Raw genomic sequence first — 9,461 nt, forward strand, 5'->3', positions numbered from 1 at the left:
GCCCCTGGTAAAATATATCTAGTTAGTACAGCCCCTGGTAAAATATCTCTAGTTCATACCCCTGGTAAAATATCTCTAGCAGCCCTGGTAAAATATCTCTAGTTAGTACAGCCCCTGGTAAAATATCTCTAGTTAGTACAGCCCCTGGTAAAATATCTCTAGTACAGCCCCTGGTAAAATATCTCTAGTTAGTACAGCCCCTGGTAAAATATCTCTAGTTAGTACAGCCCCTGGTAAAATATCTCTAGTTAGTACAGCCCCTGGTAAAATATCTCTAGTTAGTACAGCCCCTGGTAAAATATATCTAGTTAGTAAAATATCAGTTAGTACCCCTGGTAAAATATCTCTAGTACAGCCCCTGGTAAAATATCTCTAGTTAGTACAGCCCCTGGTAAAATATCTCTAGTTAGTACAGTACAGCCCCTGGTAAAATATCTCTAGTTAGTACAGCCCCTGGTAAAATATCTCTAGTACAGCCCCTGGTAAAATATCTCTAGTTAGTACAGCCCCTGGTAAAATATCTCTAGTTCGTACAGCCCCAGGTAAAATATCTCTAGTTAGTACAGCCCCTGGTAAAATATATCTAGTTATCTCTAGTTAGTACAGCCCCTGGTAAAATATCTCTAGTTAGTACAGCCCCTGGTAAAATATCTCTAGTTCAGCCCCTGTAAAATATCTCTAGTACAGCCCCTGGTAAAATATCTCTAGTTAGTACAGCTCCTGGTAAAATATCTCTAGTTAGTACAGCCCCTGGTAAAATATATCTAGTTAGTACAGCCCCTGGTAAAATATCTCTAGTTAGTACAGCCCCTGGTAAAATATATCTAGTTAGTACAGCCCCTGGTAAAATATCTCTAGTTAGTACAGCCCCTAAAATATATCTCTAGTTAGTACAGCCCCCCTGGTAAAATATCAGCCCCTGGTAAAATATCTCTAGTACAGCCCCTGGTAAAATATCTCTAGTACAGCCCCTGGTAAAATATCTCTAGTTAGTACAGCCCCTGGTAAAATATATCTAGTACAGCCCCTGGTAAAATATCTCTAGTACAGCCCCTGGTAAAATATCTCTAGTTAGTACAGCCCCTGGTAAAATATCTCTAGTTAGTACATCCCCTGGTAAAATATCTCTAGTTAGTACAGCCCCTGGTAAAATATCTCTAGTTCGTACAGCCCCTGGTAAAATATCTCTAGTACAGCCCCTGGTAAAATATCTCTAGTACAGCCCCTGCTAAAATATCTCTAGTTAGTACAGCCCCTGGTAAAATATCTCTAGTACAGCCCCTGGTAAAATATCTCTAGTTCGTACAGCCCCTGGTAAAATATCTCTAGTACAGCCCCTGGTAAAATATCTCTAGTACAGCCCCTGGTAAAATATCTCTAGTACAGCCCCTGGTAAAATATCTCTCGTTAGTACAGCCCCTGGTAAAATATCTCTAGTACAGCCCCTGGTAAAATATCTCTAGTTAGTACAGCCCCTGGTAAAATATCTCTAGTTAGTACAGCCCCTGGTAAAATATCTCTAGTTAGTACAGCCCCTGGTAAAATATCTCTAGTACAGCCCCTGGTAAAATATCTCTAGTACAGCCCCTGGTAAAATATCTCTAGTTAGTACAGCCCCTGGTAAAATATCTCTAGTTCGTACAGCCCCTGGTAAAATATCTCTAGTACAGCCCCTGGTAAAATATCTCTAGTTAGTACAGCCCCTGGTAAAATATCTCTACTACAGCCCCTGCTAAAATATCTCTAGTTAGTACAGCCCCTGGTAAAATATCTCTAGTACAGCCCCTGGTAAAATATCTCTAGTTCGTACAGCCCCTGGTAAAATATCTCTAGTACAGCCCCTGGTAAAATATCTCTAGTACAGCCCCTGGTAAAATATCTCTAGTACAGCCCCTGGTAAAATATCTCTCGTTAGTACAGCCCCTGGTAAAATATCTCTAGTACAGCCCCTGGTAAAATATCTCTAGTTAGTACAGCCCCTGGTAAAATATCTCTAGTTAGTACAGCCCCTGGTAAAATATCTCTAGTTAGTACAGCCCCTGGTAAAATATATCTAGTTAGTACAGCCCCTGGTAAAATATCTCTAGTTCGTACAGCCCCTGGTAAAATATCTCTAGTACATCCCCTGGTAAAATATCTCTAGTTAGTACAGCCCCTGGTAAAATATATCTAGTTAGTACAGCCCCTGGTAAAATATCTCTAGTTCGTACAGCCCCTGGTAAAATATCTCTAGTACAGCCCCTGGTAAAATATCTCTAGTACAGCCCCTGGTAAAATATCTCTAGTACAGCCCCTGGTAAAATATCTCTCGTTAGTACAGCCCCTGGTAAAATATCTCTCGTTAGTACAGCCCCTGGTAAAATATCTCTAGTTAGTACAGCCCCTGGTAAAATATCTCTAGTTAGTACAGCCCCTGGTAAAATATCTCTAGTTAGTACAGCCCCTGGTAAAATATATCTAGTTAGTACAGCCCCTGGTAAAATATCTCTAGTTCGTACAGCCCCTGGTAAAATATCTCTAGTACATCCCCTGGTAAAATATCTCTAGTTAGTACAGCCCCTGGTAAAATATCTCTAGTTCGTACAGCCCCTGGTAAAATATCTCTAGTACAGCCCCTGGTAAAATATCTCTAGTTAGTACAGCCCCTGGTAAATTATCTATAGAACAGCCCCTGGTAAAATATCTCTCGTTAGTACATCCCCTGGTAAAATATCTCTAGTACAGCCCCTGGTAAAATATCTCTAGTTAGTACAGCCCCTGGTAAAATATCTCTAGTACAGCCCCTGGTAAAATATCTCTAGTTCGTACAGCCCCTGGTAAAATATCTCTAGTTCGTACAGCCCCTGGTAAAATATCTCTAGTACAGCCCCTGGTAAAATATCTCTAGTTAGTACAGCCCCTAGTAAAATATCTCTAGTACAGCCCCTGGTAAAATATCTCTCGTTAGTACAGCCCCTGGTAAAATATCTCTAGTACAGCCCCTGGTAAAATATCTCTAGTTAGTACAGTCCCTGGTAAAATATCTCTAGTTAGTACAGCCCCTGGTAAAATATCTCTAATGTAAACAAGCAAAAGACTGGTGCATTTTTAGGAGACACCTTATGTCTTGTTTACAAAGGCTCCTCCAGAATAACTATTACATGATAGTTTCACAGGGTTCAAAGGTTCAACAATCTAAACCACGTTGCTTTGCAGCCATCTTGTTCATCCTAAGAAACAATTATCACCTGTAGTGTGTATAAAAGTAGGGCTGTCAGTACCGTAATATTTTCTGTCCATGGTAAAAAAAAATAAAAAAAATAAAACAATTTTAAAAAAGCACAATGCAGCCAAAACTCTTTGGTCCTTTAAAAACCTGCTATATGTAAAATATGTGCGTTGTAGCTTTGAATATAAATAAATGAGAGTCTGGATCACAACATAATAATATTTGTTTCCAACATTAGGGCTGTTTTCCAAAACGAGTTAAATCCGCTTCACGTTCTGTTTCCCTTGCCACTATACTAACGAGTGTCGCGATACGATCGTCCCGAACCCTTTAAGGTGACAGTAGTTACATTTCTACTGAATATGGATACTTTCAGAAGCTCTAGTGAAACTCTTTCACATTTGTAAAAAAAAAAAAAAAATAGGTCAACTACAGTCGAGGTGTAAGATTCACATAATGTCATACTTGGTGTAGTTGTTAATAGTCTCATCATAGGACTAATGACTTTTGCATACGGTGCTCTCTGGAAAGAGCAAAGCAGCAGGCATGGTATGTACGGTGGGATACTTTTCTCTTCGCTGCAGACTGCATCTTTCCCCTAGCTGGCCACGCTACAGACTTTTACACTTCCCACTTATTAACAAATGTTTTCAAATGATTCTCCAACTCTTGGAGGGCTGTGTTATGGCACTGCAGGGGAAGCTATGAGGAGGAATGGTTGATGTGCTAGCATCGATTGTAGACCGAAAGTCACAGTGTTTTGATTTAACCTCCCTTTGTGAGGTGGACTCAAACTTCCTCATAGAAAGCAAATCTCGGAAGTTCTCTGGCCTTGATCAAGGTGCTTTCACCTTTTTACTACGATTTGTTTTTCCCAGAACAGATTTTCACTACTCCAGACCTTAACTACTACAGACCTTTACTACTCCAGACCAGACCTTAACTACTACAGACCTTTACTACTCCAGACCTTTACTACTCCAGACCAGACCTTAACTACTCCAGACCTTCACTACTACAGACCTTTACTACTCCAGACCTTTACTACTCCAGACCAGACCTTAACTACTCCAGACCTTTACTACTCCAGACCAGACCTTAACTACTCCAGACCTTTACTACTCCAGACCTTTACTACTCCAGACCAGACCTTAACTACTCCAGACCTTTACTACTCCAGACCAGACCTTAACTACTCCAGACCTTTACTACTCCAGACCAGACCTTAACTACTCCAGACCTTTACTACTCCAGACCTTTACTACTCCAGACCTTTACTACTCCAGACCTTTACTACTCCAGACCAGACCTTAACTACTCCAGACCTTTACTACTCCAGACCTTTACTACTCCAGACCTTTACTACTCCAGACCTTTACTACTCCAGACCAGACCTTAACTACTCCAGACCTTTACTACTCCAGACCTTTACTACTCCGGACCTTTACTACTACAGACCTTTACTACTCCAGACCTTTACTACTCCAGACCAGATCTTTACTACTCCAGACCTTTACTACTCCAGACCTTTACTACTCCAGACCTTTACTACTCCAGACCTTTACTACTCCAGACCAGACCTTAACTACTCCAGACCTTTACTACTCCAGACCTTTACTACTCCGGACCTTTACTACTACAGACCTTTACTACTCCAGACCTTTACTACTCCAGACCTTCACTACTCCAGACCTTTACTACTCCAGACCTTCACTACTCCGGACCTTTACTACTCCAGACCTTTACTACTCCAGACTTTACTACCCAGACCTTCACTACTCCAGACCTTTACTACTCCAGACCATTTCTACTCCAGACCTTTACTACTCCAGATCTTCACTAATCCAGACCTTTACCACTCCAGACCTTTACTATTCCAGACCATACCTCTACTAATCCAGACCTTTACTACTCCAGACATTTACTACTCCAGACCTTTACTAAGACCTTCACTACTCCATGCCTTCGCTACTACAGACCTTCACTACTCCAGACCTTTACTACTCCAGTCCTTTACTACTCCAGACTTTTACTACTCCAGACCTTTACTAAGACCAGACCTTCACTACTCCAGACCTTTACTACTCCAGACCAGACCTTCACTACTCCAGACCTTCACTAATCCAGACCAGAACTTCACTACTCCAGACCTTCACTACTCCAGATTTTTACTACTCCAGACCAGACCTTCACTACTCCAGACCTTCACTACTCCAGACCTTCACTACTCCAGACCTTTACTACTCCAGACCTTTTCTACTCCAGACCTTTTCTACTCCAGACCTTCACTACTCCAGACCTTCACTACTCCACACCTTTACTACTCCAGACCTTTTTTACTCCAGACCTTCACTACTCCAGACCTAACCTACTCCAGACCTTTACTGCTCCAGATCTTTACTGCTCCAGACCTGACCTTTACTACTCCAGACCTTTTCTACTCCAGACCTTCACTACTCCAGACCTTCACTACTCCAGACCTTTTCTACTCCAGGCCAGTGCCATCGCTCCCCTTCACTACTCCAGACCTTCACTACTCAAGACCTAACCTACTCCAGACCTTCACTACTCCAGACCTTTTCCACTCCAGATTTTCACTACTCCAGACCTTCACTACTCCAGACCTAACCTACTCCAGACCTTTACTACTCCAGACCTTTACTACTAGAGACCTTTACTACTCCAGACCAGATCTTTACTACTCCAGACCAGATCTTTACTACTCCAGACCTTTACTACTCCAGACCAGATCTTTACTGCTCCAGACCTGACCTTTACTACTCCAGACCTTTACTACTCCAGACCTTTTTTACTCCAGACCTTTACTACTCCAGACCTTTTTACTCCAGACCTTCACTACTCCAGACCTAACCTGCTCCAGACCTTTACTACTCCAGACCTTTACTGCTCCAGATCTTTACTGCTCCAGACCAGATATTTACTACTCCAGACCTTTACTGCTCCAGACCTGACCTTTACTACTCCAGACCTTTTCTACTCCAGAGCTTCACTACTCCAGACCTTCACTACTCCAGACCTTTTCTACTCCAGACCTTCACTACTCAAGACCTAACCTACTCCAGACCTTCACTACTCCAGACCTTTTCTACTCCAGATCTTCCCTACTCCAGACCTTCACTACTCCAGACCTAACCTACTCCAGACCTTTACTACTCCAGACCTTTACTACTCAGACCAGACCTTTACTACTACAGACCTTTACTACTCCAGACCAGATCTTTACTACTCCAGACCAGATCTTTACTACTCCAGACCTTTACTACTCCAGACCAGATCTTTACTACTCCAGACCTTTACTACTCCAGACCAGATCTTTGCTACTCCAGACCTTTACTACTCCAGACCAGATCTTTACTACTCCAGACCAGATCTTTGCTACTCCAGACCTTTACTACTCCAGACCAGACCTTTACTACTCAGACCAGACCAGACCTTTACTAATCAAACCAGACCTTTACTACTCCAGACCAGACCTTTACTACTCCAGACCTTTACTACTCCAGACCAGAGCTTTACTACTCCAGACCAGACCTTCACTACTCCAGACCTTCACTACTCCAGACCTTTACTACTCCAGACCTTTTCTACTCCAGACCTTTACTACTCCAGACCTTCACTACTCCAGACCTTCACTACTCCAGACCTTCACTACTCCAGAGCTTTACTGCTCCAGGCCCTGGCTAGTGGACAGACAGCACTCTGACGAATGCCAGTCGTTATAAGGTTACAGCCACCACCACTTTGTAGGTTTGCCTCAAATGGGACCCTATTCCCTCTATAGTACACCATGTAGTGGTCTAAAGTAGTACACTATGGCTCTGGTCTAAAGTAGTACATTATACAGCGAATATACTGCCATTTAGGACAAAGCCTAGGTCTCACACTCTCTCTCCCGCTCTCTCCCTCTCTCTGGTTACAGAGTAATTCTTTCAGAGGAACCACTGTTGACTCCAGGCCAGTGTCATCGCCCCCCTTTCTTTCTGAAGAAGTCCCTCTTTCAGAGGAAAAACCGTTGACTCCAGGCCAGTGCCATCGCTCCCCTTCGTCCTGAAGAAGTCCCTCATTCAGAGGTAAAACCGTTGACTCCAGGCCAGTGCCATCGCTCCCCTTCGTCCTGAAGAAGTCCCTCATTCAGAGGTAAAACCGTTGACTCCAGGCCAGTGCCATCGCTCCCCTTCGTCCTGAAGAAGTCCCTCATTCAGAGGTAAAACCGTTGACTCCAGGCCAGTGTCATCGCCCCCCTTTCTTTCTGAAGAAGTCCCTCTTTCAGAGGAAAAACCGTTGACTCCAGGCCAGTGCCATCGCTCCCCTTCGTCCTGAAGAAGTCCCTCATTCAGAGGTAAAACCGTTGACTCCAGGCCAGTGCCATCGCTCCCCTTCGTCCTGAAGAAGTCCCTCATTCAGAGGTAAAACCATTGACTCCAGGCCAGTGTCATCGCCCCCCTTTCTTTCTGAAGAAGTCCCTCTTTCAGAGGAAAAACCGTTGACTCCAGGCCAGTGCCATCGCTCCCCTTCGTCCTGAAGAAGTCCCTCATTCAGAGGAAAAACCGTTGACTCCAGGCCAGTGCCATCGCTCCCCTTCGTCCTGAAGAAGTCCCTCATTCAGAGGAAAAACCGTTGACTCCAGGCCAGTGCCATCGCTCCCCTTCGTCCTGAAGAAGTCCCTCTTTCAGAGGTAAAACCGTTGACTCCAGGCCAGTGCCATCGCTCCCCTTCGTCCTGAAGAAGTCATTCTTTCAGAGGTAAAACCGTTGACTCCAGGCCAGTGCCATCGCTCCCCTTCGTCCTGAAGAAGTCCCTCTTTCAGAGGTAAAACCGTTGACTCCAGGCCAGTGCCATCGCTCCCCTTCGTCCTGAAGAAGTCCCTCTTTCAGAGGAAAAACCATTGACTCCAGGCCAGTGCCATCGCTCCCCTTCGTCCTGAAGAAGTCCCTCTTTCAGAGGAAAAACCGTTGACTCCAGGCCAGTGTCATCGCTCCCCTTCGTCCTGAAGAAGTCCCTCATTCAGAGGAAAAACCGTTGACTCCAGGCCAGTGCCATCGCTCCCCTTCGTCCTGAAGAAGTCCCTCATTCAGAGGAAAAACCGTTGACTCCAGGCCAGTGTCATCGCTCCCCTTCGTCCTGAAGAAGTCCCTCATTCAGAGGAAAAACCGTTGACTCCAGGCCAGTGCCATCGCTCCCCTTCGTCCTGAAGAAGTCCCTCATTCAGAGGAAAAATCGTTGACTCCAGGCCAGTGCCATCGCTCCCCTTCGTCCTGAAGAAGTCCCTCTTTCAGAGGAAAAACCGTTGACTCCAGGCCAGTGTCATCGCTCCCCTTCGTCCTGAAGAAGTCCCTCTTTCAGAGGAAAAACCGTTGACTCCAGGCCAGTGCCATCGCACCCCTTCGTCCTGAAGAAGTCCCTCTTTCAGAGGAAAAACCGTTGACTCCAGGCCAGTGCCATCGCTCCCCTTCGTCCTGAAGAAGTCCCTCTTTCAGAGGTAAAACCGTTGACTCCAGGCCAGTGCCATCGCTCCCCTTCGTCCTGAAGAAGTCCCTCATTCAGAGGAAAAAACGTTGACTCCAGGACAGTGCCATCGCTCCCCTTCGTCCTGAAGAAGTCCCTCTTTCAGAGGAAAAACCGTTGACTCCAGGCCAGTGTCATCGCTCCCCTTCGTCCTGAAGAAGTCCCTCTTTCAGAGGAAAACCGTTGACTCCAGGTCAGTGCCATCGCACCCCTTCGTCCTGAAGAAGTCCCTCTTTCAGAGGAAAAACCGTTGACTCCAGGCCAGTGCCATCGCTCCCCTTCGTCCTGAAGAAGTCCCTCATTCAGAGGAAAAACCGTTGACTCCAGGCCAGTGCCATCGCTCCCCTTCGTCCTGAAGAAGTCCCTCTTTCAGAGGTAAAACCGTTGACTCCAGGCCAGTGCCATCGCTCCCCTTCGTCCTGAAGAAGTCATTCTTTCAGAGGTAAAACCGTTGACTCCAGGCCAGTGCCATCGCTCCCCTTCGTCCTGAAGAAGTCCCTCTTTCAGAGGTAAAACCGTTGACTCCAGGCCAGTGCCATCGCTCCCCTTCGTCCTGAAGAAGTCCCTCTTTCAGAGGAAAAACCGTTGACTCCAGGCCAGTGCCATCGCTCCCCTTCGTCCTGAAGAAGTCCCTCTTTCAGAGGAAAAACCGTTGACTCCAGGCCAGTGTCATCGCTCCCCTTCGTCCTGAAGAAGTCCCTCATTCAGAGGAAAACCGTTGACTCCA

This window comes from Oncorhynchus masou, unplaced genomic scaffold, assembly GCF_036934945.1.
Source record: "Oncorhynchus masou masou isolate Uvic2021 unplaced genomic scaffold, UVic_Omas_1.1 unplaced_scaffold_1456, whole genome shotgun sequence".
NCBI classification, from domain to species: domain Eukaryota; kingdom Metazoa; phylum Chordata; class Actinopteri; order Salmoniformes; family Salmonidae; genus Oncorhynchus; species Oncorhynchus masou.